The sequence below is a fragment of the Plectropomus leopardus genome, chromosome 10 (assembly GCF_008729295.1).
Source record: "Plectropomus leopardus isolate mb chromosome 10, YSFRI_Pleo_2.0, whole genome shotgun sequence".
Taxonomy (NCBI): Eukaryota; Metazoa; Chordata; class Actinopteri; order Perciformes; family Serranidae; genus Plectropomus; species Plectropomus leopardus.
Window position 1 is genome coordinate 4234005 of NC_056472.1, and position 15478 is coordinate 4249482.

Consider the following 15478-nt stretch of genomic DNA (forward strand, 5'->3'; position numbering starts at 1 on the left):
CACTGCAAACACCTTCACGCCCGCCAGCCACAGCACCTGAGCCGGCTCGGCCACGTCATCCTGGGAGCGCCCGTCTGTTAGTACTACCACCACCTGGGGCACAGCTTCAACAGCACGGCTGCCCGCAGCAGTGGTCAAGTGTGTGCGAATCAGGAAATCCATGCCCAGGCCGGTCCGGGTGCCCCCCCCACGGTACGGCATAGCATTGATGTGCGCCAGGACTCCCTTTGTTGTTGGGTAGCTGTTGAGCTGGAACTCAGTTTGTGGCTTATTACTGTACTGCACAAGGGCAAATTTAAACCTGTCCCCTCCAACCTGGTGCAGTGATTGTATCAAGCTGTACAAAAATTGCCGGACATGCTCAAAGTTCTCCTGGCCCATACTCCAAGATGAATCCACTAGAAAGTATATGTCAGCTCCCAACCCTCGTGCACAATCTTCAAAGGAGAGTGTGTGGAGGACAAAAGTGAAGACCAGTGAAAAGATGCTTGATGTTTGGTACCACAGGATTGTTTTAGCGCTTAATTCTGTAGCACATTACAACTGAAATATTTAGACATTTCAAAGTTTGATTTGATGAATTTTTGCTTTGTTTACGAAAACTATCACAATGGATTTAGACTCTTTGGGCCTCTGTTCAAGGTTTTGTCCGATGCTGAGGTAAATATTTTGATTCAGATTTTAAAAAAGACATTGATTGATAACTGCAAAAATAGCCAGTTTGCCAACGATGGGCATCATTCACCAATATTTTCCTAAGTTTTTATTAAATGTGTTCGTGGGAAAGGTCCTGAGAAAAGTCTATGTCTGATTCACAATGTGTTTTTAAACTCCATAAATGTTTACGTGTGTCCCTATAATAATGAATCCAATGGTCTTCATAAGTTGAAAGCGTGTTTCAGTTTATGCAAATTAGCATAGGTGAATGCCCTGTACATCCCCATAGAGGGCACGAGACTGCAGGGCCGTGTGTAAACACCAAAACTGAGGACAAAGAAAAGTTGAGAGTACTAATGCTCAAATGACTAAGAGAATAGAGCACCAGACTCTGAAAACAATTTAAAAAAACTTCTGATGTTGAGGAAGGCTATTTCTACATAAAGTGACAGTCATATTTAGTAGCCTCAGGAGTGGATATAAAATAGCACAAAAGATACATGGGATGTTAAAAATGTACGTTAATTAACCACCCCATCTGCAAACTTCATGCATTATGGTAGCGCAACTATCAGGACTGATGACAGAGACAAGCACCATGGCGCTGTCTGAATCTGTGTTTGTGTTAAGAGAGAAGGGGAGAGAAAGTGAAGGTGGACTTTTTTATGCAACATTTCTTTAAGCCAATAACAACAGATTGCTGCTTCATTACTTTCTGTCCTGAGCCTGATATTTTCTAGTATGATCAATCACTAATTATTAGATGCCGAGATTTCCATTAACATAACTGATGCGAATTGAAGTGTTAGTTTCTTGTTTATTTTAAAAGGCTGTCATGCATTTTGAAAAGTAATGAAAATAATAAAAATTGTTCTAAAATATTTGTCATAGGAAACCTGTAATATTACACAACTGCAGAATTAAAGAAAACACAAAAATCCATTATTCTGCATGAACATGTCAGTACATAAATTGCGTTAGAGTGCTCTTTAGTGTGCGTAGATTATATCCATTCCTAAAACCAAATTCCAAATTTGATCTGAAAATTTCCCAAGAAAACAATGCAAGTGAATGCTAGGATCTTCGTTAAAACTGTGTAACTGGCAGTAGGTGAATGAGGCCCAACGTTCGTAATAATTACTCCATCCTCAAGAATGTAATTTGTTTTTCTTAGGATGTCATAACACTTTAAACAAAATCTTCCTTTGCAATATAATCAGGTGCAGATGTAGATGTACACTTTTAGGGGAGCAAAAATTTGGAAAAAATAGATACATATAGCATATGAGCATTGCTGAAAACTGGAAAAGTCATTACAAGCAGACAGATCATCTGCAGAATGAGCACACCCTGCTGACTGAATTCAACTTACCATCCTGAGCCTCAAGATTAGGGACGAGTCCTGAGAACAGGACACCCAGGAGGGCACAGAGTGGTAACAACCGATGCCTCCTCATCTTCTATCACCAAAACAGCAAAGGGGGCACCTGTGAGACCAGAGAGAAAAAAGATAAGAATATGAACCAGCAGCGCTATCTTAATACAACAAGGCCTAACCAACAGTTCAAATGTTAAATGAGCCTAGTTTTATAATATGATTATTTTTATTAGATAATTTCTACAGTGTGTTTATACCAGATGGACAGTATGACAGCCCCAAAAAGTGAAGCCAAACCATTTTGACTGGCTGCAGTATAGGTCACAAAGCCTCCCCCCTCCATGTTAGTCAGTGAGGCATGGGCCAAAGTAAAAGCTTAATCCCAAAGATGGTTTCTGTCATTTCAGATCAACCAATCACAGTGATGTTTGTTCAAGTTTTCCTTTTCCTTACAAGTTTGGTTTTAATTAGTTTTTTGATGCAATAAAAAAGGGATTTTATAAAATTATTGACAGCTGTGTTAGCCAATCACTGTACTGGCATTCAGCGCCATTGTATGGGCGGGAAAATTAATACTGCGGCGAGCTCTACCACATATATTGTATAAGACTGATTTGCACTTGAGATAATTCCTGGAATATTTTTGGGTCTTGTCTCATTTGCACTCGCCATTAGCTGATAAATCAGCAGCAGCTGTAGCATGGCTAGATCGGGTTACCTCATCTTTTGCATTTTTGTATGTGTTTTTCTTAGAAAGACTGTGTCAAAGTCTCTCGCTGGAAAAAAAGAAACAATCCATTGTGGCTCACAAAAATGTCTGTGAACTCGAGATAATGTACAGCTAAATGGCCAATATGTTTTAATAGAACATGTGTAAATAACTGTTAGCTCACTAGTTCACCTCAACTTTATGGACAAGTGCTGCACAATGGAAATATTAAAAAAAAAAAGATTTTGCGCTGTGATTTAGCATTAGCTAGCTCACAACTACACAAGAATTCATGGGTAACAGTGACCCTATCATGAATGTTGTGTACTGTTAATTGAACTGGATTTTTTGACTAAGTCAATGTATCTACTAATTTGTTAGATTCATCTTTTGGTAATTATTAAAAAAGAACTTAAATTTTAACTTAAATTAGCAAACAGTAATTTGGCAACCCTCCTGCAGTAACTCTGAGGACTCATTTGGATTGTAGACCCCATGTTGAAGATCCAGGTGCTATGTTGCTTGTCCAAGGGAGAAGAAACTTTTGTACCAAGATTCTGTCAAGTCAGATGTTTTCAGAAACATGTTTTAGTGTACTGTTTAGCTGTAACATGAGAATGACGCACCACCCACCATATGGACCAACTTTCATGTTTTCTGAGAACATTTCAGGCCAAAAGTAGAGAAGGCAGTACAAGAATCATGATGCATATAACAAGCATCGATTGGCATGATTGCATTAGAACCTCCTTGGCTCTGATTGGTTGTTTTGCTTTACATGCAGTAATGCAATATGAAGAGACAGAGTAATATGATTTTTTTTACATATCGTCTGTCTCATATATTGCTGTGTGGATGTAGTGATAGTTTTTGCAAATTTGACAAAAATAAATTTCTATAAAAGTTATGAACTGAACCTTTAACATGAGGCAGTGGCAAGCAATTATTATCCTGCCAAAGCTTTAAAATAGACATGGTACCTTTCATGTGCAGCTGCAATGTTTGGAAAAAAGTGAAAATGGAATCACCAGCACTCCTGGGGACAAACATTTACACCTTTTTAGTTTGTGAATAAGGGAGCTGCAGCGGTGTGTCAGTAGCCAACCTGCAGCCCGCAGTGGTAATGATCAAAACCACCTGTTCAAACTACCAGCCAATGTGCTTTAGTAATTAACTGCTTGGCAAGGACTGGATTTTCCAGCTCACAAAATAAAGTATTCTTAAGAGGGGTGTTGGACTGGAAAGTCCAGTTTTACAGCAGGGATGTGGGGGTTCTATTAATTCAGATTTCCCTCCATTGTGATGTTAAGTCATGTCACAGGAAATGAAAGGAAGGTCAAATGAAGCTCACTGCTGAGAAGGTATGCATGCATGTTCAGTATGTATGTAACACTGGAGAGGATGGAGATAATGTGCAGCTTTTTGTGCTTACTTATTTCACTTATGTTCTTACATTTCTCTTTATAGTTTAGTGTAAATGATAAACAGATCTACCTATCACAACAGAGTGACACCACACAAATGCTATTATTAACCCTCAAGGCTTGCTTTAATATTACACACACTTGTATCGCTCTGCACACAAAATGTGCTATTTAAAGTCAAGCTTTAAAAAATATTATTCATTCATATGATTTTCTACTTTTATTGAGTTTTATTTTTCAGTCCGGAACATAAATATCAAATATTCATTATGATTTTTGTCATGATATTAGTGTTTTAAATGGGAAACAAATAATTACTTTCAATATACTACATGCAAAGTAGATTTTTTTATTATCACAGCCTGGGATATATCAATGATCAGCAGCAACTTTATTTGTAACAGTGCACCTAGTGGAAATAGCATGTATTTTCTCCATATGCCAAATATGGTAAAATGATTTCATCAGGTAGAAAATACTAAAAATAAGAAATTTCAAGGCAAAAGCCAAAATGACACCCGGGAATAATACAATGCATGTTTTTATGATTTGATGACTGTTGGATTAAAAATAGCAGTTTGAATAGGTTTCAAATGTGCATTTTTTGCATTTAACACTATGAATATAACAATTTTGTTTACATCGTGTTTTACACTTATTGTAGGAGCTGAGCTGGAAATTCCAAGATTAAACAAAAATACACAGTCTTGCCAAAATGTATGCCATGTGCATGAACACAGCCAAAATAATCAAAAATGGAAGCATGAAAAGCATGTGTAGAAAAAAAATGTTCATAAGGGTTAAAAGCTCCTGGTCATTTTATTGTGCAATATTTTGATCAAACAGATCTTTGTCAGGCATTTTCAGTCTCACCTTGCTATCACTTTGACACTATCAATTCCTCAGCCTGTATCCTTCGAGTGCCATCGAAGCTTCATGGCTACCTAACTTTTACTTAAACCTTAACCCCTCAAACAGCCCTTTGACAAGTGAGGAACTCCTTCACTTTCCCACAGGCCTCACCATGGTCCTCACAAAGATAGATGCTCGAGAGCACACAAACAGTCATAACTCATTCGATTTCAGACCACCCTGAGGTGACAACATGGGTCCAGAAAAGAGCAGCCAGAGCAATTACATTTTAATTACACTGAAGGAAACTTAAAACTCAGATGTGATAAAAACAAATGCCATCAAAATTAATCCAAAAATTCCAACTGCGATGTGGCAGCCTCACCACTCTGCAGGAAGGATTTTCACACAAGTATATGAATACAATAAAAAGGGATCTTAAAAAATAAAATGGCCTTAGATGCACACATGGCCAATTACCAATGAAGTCTTCACCATTAGGCTAATGATGGGGGAGTGTAAGCAAACAGCTCTGAGAGTCCCAGAGGAATCTCTTTAACAGTCTGAGTGCCTGCTGGCAGCGGAGGGCGGCTCTAATGAGCGCACTGTAAAAAAGTGGTATTTAGGTAGAAGCAGATTTACTGCATGATTACTTTAATGGGAATAAAAAAGGAGGGGTTTTTCAAGAATGTGCAATAAGTTTGGATCTTGCTGTAGCAAGAAAGGTAAACAGAGCTGTGCTTTCTTTTGTCTAGTGGGCATTAACCCTTTAGAATCTGGATCAACAGCGTTCAGACACCTTTCACAAGCATTGAAACCTATGGAACCTGTGAAAATGGATTTGATTTTGTTTTGAAAACATGAGAAAAAAGGCAATTAGCAAGTTGGCAAGAGATGTCCGGCAAAATGCAAACTGCATAAATTTAAGGTGACAAGGAAATAATGTGAATATTTGCTGGGGGCATTTATTTAGATATTATTAAGAAATGAGGGGAAGTTTCAGGAAAGCTATCTTTCTAATACTCTCAATTATATATTTGAAATTATGTTACAGACTAAAAGAACAAAAAGGTAAAAGGTCACCAAAAAATCACTTGAAAATTAGCTGTGGGTCGTTTATATTATCCAAAAAAGGGAGAAAAAAAATTCCAGACAATGGTATTTATAATTTTTATAATTATATTTAAAAGTATGGTACAGAAAAAAAATCTTACTGTCTTATGACCATTTTATTGTCTCTTAATGTTTTTTACTTATACTTTATTTTTTTTCTCATAACTCTTTTCTTTTTTCGTACTCATTTCTTGTTAAGCTGCTCATTGCTTAACAATGAGCAGCTGTTTTTGTGAGAAATCAAGCCAATTTTCTCAGGTTTTATAGTGTTTACAAGAAAAGGGTATCATAGATACTAAGGCTCGAGAGAGACAAGACTGAAAATGACTTTGCCCTCTAGTGGACATTGTAGGCATAACACATTATAATAGATCTTGATTTTCTAAAATAAAATGGCAAATAAAAGTTCTGTTCATTTATCTGTCATCAGGTTATTTAACGAATATGAATATGTCACAATAGGGCTTATGTAATGTAGAAAAGATACTAATGTCTGTGTGTGGAAACTCCAACAAGTATTTACAACAGGGGTTGAATATGATCCATACTGTGGAGTATATCGGAGTACATTTACTCAAGTGCTGTACTTTTGTACAGATATGAGGTACATGTACTTTATTTGAATATTTTCTTTTCGTGTTACTTTACACTTTAACTTGACTGCATTTCAGAGGGAGATATTGTACTTTCTACTGCACTACATTTACCTGACAGCTTTAGTTATGTAACAGATCAGATCTAGCATAAAAACTTTTATGTGTTATGTTTTAATAAATTGATCAGTTATAAATTAAATTACCAAACAGCTGCTGATAAGTACACAAACATTTAAATCTTTTCTATTTTTTTTAATAGTTTTGAGTTTTGTGGATTTGTTTTCTTTTTATAAGTTTCTGGGTGTTTTTTAAATAGTTTTTAGTTTGTGGGTGTTTTTTCTATTTTTTTTTAAATTGAGTTTTGGTGGTGGTCTTTTTGACAATTTTGAGTTTTGAGTGGGGGTTTCTTTCTCCCTCCCTCTCTTTCTCTCTTTTTTTTTGTTTTTTGTTTTTTGTTTTTACATTTTATACTTGAAGTACCTTTTCCTGAATATAGTTATAGTAAAATGGTCAATGCAGACTTTAACTTGTAACAGAGTATTTTTACAATGTGGTTTTATTACTTTAACTCTGCTCTACTGGCAATGGAAAAGAAGTCTGTAGCCTAGTTTTAGCAGGTTTACCTGTGTTTAAAGTCACATGTCAGTTTTGGTGGGGAAGGGGTATTGTTCTGCTGTTCCAGAGATCTGACTGGCATCCCTCCAGTGCTTCCCTAAACTTTAGGGTACATCCACTAATGCCCCCAAAAAAACATAATATAAATGCCGTAATATTAAAACACAAACTCAGTTTTGTCACTGTTACGGGTGAAAGGTGGGTGCGCACATGTTCATGCCTGTTTCCTTTTTTCTTTTTTGGTATCTGGTTGAAAGAGGCTGAGTTATGCTCTTTGACCCCCATGAGAGTTTGACTAATGCCCTTAGATTGACTTAGACATTTCCAGTGTAACTGGAGCTGTGATATTTGGGGGTCACAGAAGATGGCACTAAAAATAAAAGGGTGCTCTTTGCTATTTTTAGCCCCTTTCGGCACACTCAACCCATCAAAACTTTTAGGTACACTTAAATTGATGGTGGCAGAAATACAATTGGGCGTTTGCATACAGTAAGTGTTTGTTTATGGTCTTTTATAACAAACTTGTTTGTTCTATGATAGTGTAACATCTATTGAGCCTTTGGGCAACTGTAGACCAGATTTCACTGCTGTGCCCCAATTGAGTGGCGTCATTTGACTTCTCCTCCTTGGTGCCACCCTCCCCTCCTCCTCACTGTGCAGAGAGTGATTGAGCACACCTGAGCCTAACCTGCTCATCAGGAGCATGGAGCATATAGGGACTGAGGAAGCCAGATGTTGGTGCCTGTGGGTCAGTGTGGCAGTGTGGGTGCCGCGTGTTCATTTGAAGGCCAAAGAAAGTAGCTGTAGCACTCTGGAACCAGTTATCTTTACTCCTGTTTCAGAGGTTGGTGAACCTCTTTGTGTGTGTTAGTGTTCGTGTCATTTAATTTTTGAACACTTATTTTAGTATCACTTTATTTTTTCATCAAAATTTTTTTTTGTTACATTTTTGAAAACATTTTCTTCTACTCTTTTATTGCCTTGTTTTTTGTAAATAAGTTTATACACCCATTTACACTTTACAAAAAATGGCCCTAATTAGCAAGAAATTTGAAAAAAAAGAAAAGAAAAAATTTAAAAAAAAAAAAGAAAGACCTAAAATAAAAATGCATTTTTCTTTTATTCCGTAACATAAATTTGAATATATAACTAGGTGTATTAAAAACTTTTTTTTTCTTTTACAACTTACCCCATTTTTGATGATATCTAACAATTGCCTAACTTCAGTTAATTTTCACATAATTTCCTTGTCACCTTTAACAATTTTTTTTGGCATGTTGCCAATCTATTGTCCATTATGTTTTTTTCCTGTGATTTTGAAAGAAATCAACCAATTTCCCCAGGTTTCAGACATTTAAATGCTAGGAAAAGGCATGTGAATGCAGCACAAGAAAACTGATGTCGATCCAGGTTAAAGGGTTATGCTAAAACATTGCGTCTGATTCTACGTCTTCACAAACAACACACAGCCAGACTGTCCGATGTAAAAAAATGTACCTGTCTACAGTGAAACCCTCTGATCTTCCAAAAGGTGCACTTCAATCCTATTTAAATGAAAGTTTTTTTTGTTTTCTTTTGCAGTGCAGTGAAAGAGCGTCTTTCACAGGAATCGGAAAACCAGGGTCAGCTCAACTTAAATCAAAGCCATCCATAATACACAGCAATAATGAATTATAAACATGTGGCTGTCGTGTTTAATGCAACACTGCAGGCGTTGAGTTCCTCAGAGTCGCCGTGTTTACACTTTGCTGTGTCAGCTGTTTATGCAGACTGCACTTTGCAGATGACAATGAAAGTCTGAACTGACGGGGAAAACAGTAACATTTGTATTCACTTTTTAGACCCATCATTGTGATCGTGAAAACACAGTGAGCAAACAAACTTAAGAAATGTTGGCTATTCAGTTGAAGACTTGGGAATACTAAACTATTAGGAGGCAGCTGCAGACTTATGCCACACACAGTGTCAGTGTTTTCCATCTGAAGCGGGTGGGGTCACCCCATGATGACAAGATCATGCACATAAGAACTGTGATTATCATTTCTCTGTAAAACAAACCTGTAAAGCAATTGGAAAATATATTAAAAAAGAGTTGGTTTTTTTTGTTTTTTTTTAAGTATCCTTTGAACAGAATACACACTTGCACTGTGAAAGATATGTCCCTTCAGTTCCTCATGCTGTCATTGTCCAGATATAGGACCTAAAATCACTAAGTTCCTTTTTTTTCAAGGAAATCCAAGCTCTCTTGGACACTGAAACAGATGTTTGTGTTTTCCTCTCATGCTCATGTGATTTCAGGTCACTCAAAAGCCACTGCGGACTTTGCCAGGCCTGGCCGAAGTGTCAACACTATGGCTTCCCCTCACCGCCACAGAGGAAAACACAGTAGCACAGTGGAGTCCTGTTTTCACTGATACAAGCAGCCAAAACAATGGCAGCATGTGGAGTTAGACCAGAGAGAAAATGAAGAACTAAGGTAAAAATGTGCTGTATCTAAATCAGTTGTTGTTTTAGCAAACGTGTTAACAAACAGTTGTTTATTACAGATTCAACAGACAAACATTCATTAGGACTAGAGCCTGACCAATACTGGGTTTTTGGACCTGAAGTTGATACCGATATTGGTAAGTAATTAGTGTCAACAATTATATATATATATATATATATATATATATATATATATATATATATATATATAACTAGGATGGTGATAGAGAACGAGGGATATGATATATAGATAAATAGATAGATATAGATATATATGATGATATAAATACTATGTGTCCTGAAAAGTCATGGAAATCTTGAAATTTTATCCATGAAAATGTGTGATAAGCCAATACTGATATGTCTGTGAATGGCCTGTGTGGGCTGATGAAATCAGCTGACTGATATATTGATCAGGCTCATATTGGACCCTTGTTTATGGCTCTTTAGCTGCTAAATGCTCAAACATGTTCTCCGCCCTAGTTGTTAATTGTGTGTGTCAGTTATTTGGTGCTGGGCAGGTCGTGTACAGTGGGTTTATTGGAGGTGTTTCATTGAAAACAGCTGCCTGCTGCGGCTAAAAACAAGCTTAAGTAGAAAACAAAACAGAAAATTTGCAAGTTGTAAAACAAAAATGAGCTGAAAGATGCAAATATGTTCAGCTGAAAACTAGCAGCAGTAGAGCTGGTTGGTGATTCTGCATGGCTTTATCACTACAAGCCTTTCACATTATGTCACCCATTATTAATAAGGTACTGTTAGGTAATTATGACAGGGGAGGGGGTGGAGCAAAAGTAGGGAGGCACTTCAGATATTTTCTGAAGCATTGATGAGGGAGCTGTTTTTCGTTTTGGCCTAATGGAGGGACATTGAACTTGAAATGGTCTTGTTTTGTATTTCTTTTAAATACCCTCAGGACCCCAAAACCCGCAAGTGGCTTTGAAAAACAACAATTTACATAATCAAACTATCTAACAAGCCGGAAACTGTGTAATATGTTACTTGCTCATAATTTCCTCACTGATTAATCTGATTATATAAACTCTCTGGCATACATCTCAATCCCTGTCAGAATCCCAAAAATGATTACAAGGTCTCAGTCCAAATCATCTGCATCAAACATGCCCGTGGCATTCCAAAGAAACTCAATAAGTCCCTTGTTAAGCTAACTGCAGGTAACAGGTAACTGCTTGAAATCTGCCGTCCCTCCAAACCTTAAAGCCCCAGTGTGACATGCATCTTTAAAATTTTGAAGTGTTTGTTTGGAGAAGAACCAGACAGAAACAGCTAGTAACAGTTTTTGTGTTGCTTTCAGCCCATTTCATGTCAGTGATGTCAAAAGTATTGATTTTTTTTCCCGTTCAATCAATACTGAATATTTGAAACAGTTTTAATGCTCATTTGCCTCAAGATCCATACTATCACCCCTACTATCTGACCCTCTCCTCTTTCACACACCCTTGTGTAGCGCCCCCATAGCTGCGCCTCCTCTCACTCCCTCACAGTGCTGTCTTCTCATCACTCTTTCATTCCATGTGGTTGCATATGGGCTTATAAAGCACGCTTTTTGTTTGTTTGTTTTTGACTTGCATTTTGAATGTGTGACAATCTCAGAGGCTTTTGAATATGTGCACAACCTAAGAATAGGCTGTTGTTTTTATTCATGCAAAAAGCTTATAAATATTTTTAATGCATGCTGCAGTATGCAGATGTCAGTCTTGGTTAATTTAGCTTTGGAAAGGCTGACACACATTAACTGCTAACTAATGTTTTTTTTTTTGTTGTTTATATTTAAATTTTTAAAAAAAAAAAAAAAAAAAGCAGAACACAAGATGCCTTTTCTTTGAGACTGGCACTTCACTGGGCAAGTTTCCACTGAGTGATGTTCTGCATTTTCTCCTCTAACGATAACATTTCAAGAAGCATGGCGATAGATGTTAAAAACATTAGCAGCTTTATTTCTATTGCAGCACTCGCCGTCATTATTTCCAATCCAATGCCGCGTAGGCGTGTTATGTGAGCGATAATAAAAGGCAAGCCCCTTATAGGTGGGAGCGACCAGGTATGAGGATGTTTATTATTTCCAATAATGTTGCTATGAGGTTAAATGCTGACTAAGATGTAATGTTATAACCACAACATCCTGAGGATGTTTAGGTGATTTATAAAACATTCCCACAATGTTACATGAGATCAAGGGAACAACATTTTCAAAGCAACATTCAGGACATGTTATTGAGGCCTGAGATTCCACAACATTTTTGAAATGTAATGTAAAATTGTCATGGGTTACCATATGTTTTTTATATTAATAGAGAATGTTACCCTAACTTTAAGAAGAACATTCTGGGAACCAAAAGAAAGCATTACTAAAACATTGCATTGGTTTCATTGTACAATTCCCATAATTTTTTTAGAACCAAAGATAGTGAGCTTGGTTACTGCTGACTTCACTGTCTTTTCAGGGAATTCATTCAGCTGTTCTCTAAAAGAAAACTTGTCATTTTGTTCATGTTTTTTTTTTCTTTTTTTAAATTAAATTGTATGCTCTCAATGTCAGTTTTTCCAAAATGGTACGGCATATCATCATGCATATATCTGCAAGTTCTTGTATCAAAGTTAGAAAATCCAGTATTTTGGCATTATTCCATAGGACTGACCCCAGTTAAGATCCATGAGACTGAGGATTATCAGCATGCATTGCAATCCATTATGGTGTGTTTTTTATTACTGCCACTAGAAGTTGCCAAAGTCCTGAAATCTTTTTGTTAAATCTCACTCATAGGCCATCCAGGTGTATTTGTCATATTGCATGCCTGGGCCTTTCAGCAAGGCAGAGACAACTCCATAAAACATCACCATGGACTAAACATAACAAACAGGTAGAAGACGAGGAACAATGATCTGTTTGCATGTTTGTGCTTTTTTTCTCCTGCTGAGGTCCACGTGTGTGTGCCTCTATGATTTGCTGAGTCATCATTTAATCTTTACCCAGTCACCACATTTACGTGTCACGCCTCCAAAGGGAGCTCTGCATTTCAACAGTCAGCAGTTTATGTTTTACAGTGAGCAGAACATGCTGCTCCATACGGTGTATATAGCAGATTTTTTTTCAGTGATATTATTTATAGTTAACACTGTCAGTTTGCATTTACAGAGCAAGATAGACGCTGCAGTGTGCCCATGAGCACTTAGAAGCATGTTCCCAGCTGGACCTCACACACTCATTTATAGCAAAGACCACACACACACACAAACACACACACACACACAAAAAAAAAACATGCACATAAACACACTCAAACAGTACAGTACAGCACAACATTCCATCAGCGTCATAGACAGATAGCAGTGTCATTAACTGCATTTTACACCAGCTACACCAAGCGGACCTCCTAGGATAGGAAGAGGGATGTGACTCAGTCACTCCATAAAAAGAAAAAGGTGCCTGAAAAGGTCTTTATGCACAAAGGTTGCTGCAATTGGTAATTGTTCATTCTAGTTTAAATACTATGAATGCCGACTTTTAAAAGGCATCCCTGAGCAGAAGCTTTAAGATAGAAACAGCTGGCTTTATACTGAATTTTCACTCAATAGAGACCAACAATAAGAGAGGAGTGAAAATGCATTATTGCATTCATCAGGTGGTCAGAAACATTACTCAGAATGTAGCTCTGAATGTGTGAAAACACAACTGTTTGCTAAAAAGTTGAATTGTATCAATCTAAAAGTTTTGTGTTTACAGCTTGTTTCTACTGCCCCAAGTGGCCAAAAAATCCACCTTACCTCATGTCTACATTCTATAAGTCAACTGAAGATGAAATACAGACCCTCACCATACACACTGAACCAACACATGCCTTACTTGAATGAAGAATTTCTAATGTCGTGAGATGCCTGCATGACTTTTTAGTGATATCAGTACAGAGATCGTGCCACTTTGGCACAGCTGACGTCAGTATTTTGTACTGAGTTGAGACGCCTTTCATAAGCTGTTTAACCCTCTTAAACCTGAGCAAATTGTATTTGTTATCTTTTTTAAACATGATGGGGGGGTGTAGTGCAATTAACTAAAACTGCATTAAAAAAACACAGACTTTGAAACAAGGGAACTGGAAGTGCTAACATGCTAACTCATTTCTGCATTCTAGGACTCATTTCTGGAGCAATTGATCAAGTTAACATGCACATATGCAAATGACTGTGTTGCACAGCTCACATTAAGCAGTTGGAATCGGTCCATATCTAACAAGAAACCTCAGTGTGCGACCACACGTCATGCTCAAGGCTTAATAGGCCGTATAATGACATTTGCTCAGCCTTTGCAGCTTAACTACAGACTGAAACCTTGTAAAAACAGTATCACTTCAACTGTCAACAGCACTTATCAATGATAATAAGCATCAGTTAATCAATAAAATGAATGGACCTGTTTTTTTTTCCATGCAAAAGACATCACTTTGCAAATTATTGACAAAATTGAATTTAAGAGATCAGTGAAATAGAAGTCATGAGGGACGTGAGTCATTTCCACATTGCGGTGCAGCCTCTCTGTGTGAGACAACTCCACACTGCCACTCACTGGTGTCCTGCAGTGGACCTGCACACCCAGCCCGCCCTGCAGCTGGAAGGATGTGACGTGACATGTGTGGCACAGATGAGAGGAGGATCAATGATAAAGTTTAAAGAGGGAGGGGGAGGCAGGCTGGGCGGGCAGCTCCACACAGCTGCTGTGGATTAGTCAGTCTGACACCTAGCAGATGTGTGTTCAAGCATCATGGCCTGCCAACGTCAGCATGCACGCTGAGCTCAAGCTCTGAACGTAGCACTGTTGGTTAGGATGAGAGGGAAGCACTCGGAGATAGCTTGTCACAAAAAGGGATGCTGTTTGGAAACAGCTGTGTGAGATCAGTTAGTTGGACCATTCATTTTTAACACACCTAAGCAGAGGGGGGCTGTTAACTTAATCATTAGGCCAATTAACCCTTTGAAACCTATAACATCATCACTTTTAATTTCTTTCAAAAATATGGGGAAAAAAGCAATAAATAACTTGGCAAAAATGGACAAAGAAAAAAAAATTTGGAGAAAAACTATATCTACAATTATCATAATTACATATTTATATATAATACAATTACATATAATTGTATTATAGAATTATTTCAATTTTTCAAGCAACTTTTAGGGTCTTTCTAGTTTGTTTTTAATTTTCCTTTTCTTTGTTTATTTTATTTTTATTTTTAAACTGATTTTCAAGTAATTTTCTTGTACTTTTTACTAATTTCTTTCTAGTTTTTGCCTCTTTCCTTCTTTTGTTGCTCATTGCCTTCTTCTCATGTTTTTTTTTTTACAGAAATCAAGTCAATTTGCTCAGGTTTCAAAGGGTTAACATGTCAAAATGACCACAAAAAAATCAAAGATGACAAAAAACGTCATCAGCAGGGGTGTAGCACCAAATTCTGGGCCATATGCATAAGTACCTTTTGTGGGGCCCCTGCCCATCCACTTGTCCTATTTTTCTCTCACACCTGTTGAATTGTTTGATTTTTTTTCTTTTACAGTCATTTTGCTGTCTTTCTCTTTTCATTCACTCTTTCTTTTCTTTCCATTTTTTGGGGGAAAGACATGACAGTGTTCGTTGGAG

At 37.3% G+C, this 15478-nt stretch overlaps 1 protein-coding gene across 3 annotated transcripts in view; it reads left to right on the top strand.

The window, feature by feature from the left end:
* Window positions 1–9729: 9729 nt before the first annotated feature.
* The window catches only part of mlphb (melanophilin b), a 102369-nt gene continuing 96620 nt past the window's right edge, over window positions 9730–15478 (top strand). For 2 of the 3 annotated variants that reach the window (XM_042494408.1, XM_042494412.1), the window contains exons 1-2: window positions 9730–9820; window positions 9891–9968. The gene's annotated coding sequence lies outside the window, so the exon portion shown is untranslated. Of the gene's footprint in view, window positions 9969–15478 lie in introns of all 3 variants that reach the window. The other variant, XM_042494409.1, reaches the window with a different exon arrangement.